General features: G+C 36.8%; 1 non-coding gene across 1 annotated transcript; it reads right to left on the minus strand.

Annotated features, from left to right (window-relative positions):
* Window positions 1-775: 775 nt before the first annotated feature.
* Window positions 776-883, minus strand: LOC148550767 (small nucleolar RNA R71). The gene has a single exon (XR_015893300.1). It is a non-coding gene; the product is annotated as a small nucleolar RNA R71 (small nucleolar RNA).
* Between the last annotated feature and the right edge of the window lie 702 nt (window positions 884-1,585).

Genomic DNA, 1,585 nt, shown 5'->3' on the forward strand with positions numbered 1-1,585 from the left:
ATTAACTCTTGTGTGCTCAGTCCGTTAATCCTCGTTGGAACGATAACCCACTCCTGTAGTATTACTTGATACAATTCGGTACACTTGTCGAGTTATGGTTTTTGTGAAATTCAGCATCAAATTTTTGGCGCCGTTGCTGGGGATTAACCGAGATTGACATCAAACCGGTTAATGATTGCCTACATTAGACCTTTATTTTTCTGTCTTTTTAATTTTTTATCTTACTCGAAATTTTCTTCACTGTGACATTGGGAATTCTACCTTTTTTATTTGCTTTTTCTCACTTTTGCATGCAGAGAAACAAAGACAAATCCTTCAGCAATTAAGGAAGAAATCTAGAATTCAAGATGAAAAAATTCAAGAGGAACTTGAGCAAGAAAGCATGGCAAACAACAATGCCAATGCAAGGAAGACTCTTGGAGACTTTGTTACCCCCACAAGTAATATTTGTGGGAGTAGCATAGTGAAGCCCACTGTGGAGGCAAATAACTTTGAGTTGAATCTTCAACTCATCACTCTGGCACAACAAAATTGCCAATTCAGTGGGAGTCCTCAAGAAGATCCTAATTTGTTCATTTTTAAATTTCTACAAATATGTGACATAGTCAAATCCAATGGCGTCTTGGTTGAAGCTTATCATTTGATGTTGTTCCCATTCTCTGTAAGGGACCAAGCCAAGCAGTGGCTTGAAACTCAATCGAAGGAGAGCATTGCAACATGGGATGATTTGATCAATAAGTTCTTAACCAAATTCTTTCCACCACATAGGTTGGCAAAGCTGAGACATGATATCTAGACTTTCACTCAGAAAGATGGAGAATCTCTCTATGAAGCTTGGAAAAGGTACAAAGAAATGTCGAGAAAGTACCCTTAAAATATGTTTGCTGATTGGGTACAACTCTAAATCTTCTATGATGGACTCACTCCTGCTTCTAGAATTTTATTGGATTACTCAGCTGGAGGATCCATGCATATGAAGGTCACTAAAGATGCTTTGGAATTTATTGAGATTGTGGCCATAATTAATACTTGTATTCCTCTAAAAGAACCATAAAGAGAGGAGTGATGGAAATAGACACTCTGGATATTATTTTGGCATGTTCCAAAAGTAATATGTCAACAAATTTTCTCACTCACACAGCAAATGGGACACACACAAGTCTCAACAATAGCTATACAAGTGAGTTGTAACTTGTGTGGAAGAGCTCACAAGGAGGAAGAATGTGAGTTGTTCAAGGAGGAGCAAGTAAATTACATGAAAAATTTTCAAAAGCCACCATCCAGTGACCCCTTCTCAACAACTTATAATCTCAGATGGAAGAACCACCACAATTTTAGTTGGGGCAATTAAGACAAACAAATTCACTTCACCTCACCACAACAATCCTAGCCAATACAACAACAAATTCACCAAAGACTTTCTTCTCTTGAAACCAAATTCTCTGCTCTAGAAACTAATTTTTTTCCCTTAAAACCACCATTAAAAACCTATCTCAAGCCACTACCATACACTACAAGAAAAAGGCGCATTTGTAACAAAAAATATTGTTACAAAACGTCAAAATTTTGAAACAAAAGTTTTTTG

Source organism: Arachis ipaensis, chromosome B7, assembly GCF_059453495.1.
Source record: "Arachis ipaensis isolate K30076 ecotype BB chromosome B7, ASM5945349v1, whole genome shotgun sequence".
Taxonomy (NCBI): Eukaryota; Viridiplantae; Streptophyta; class Magnoliopsida; order Fabales; family Fabaceae; genus Arachis; species Arachis ipaensis.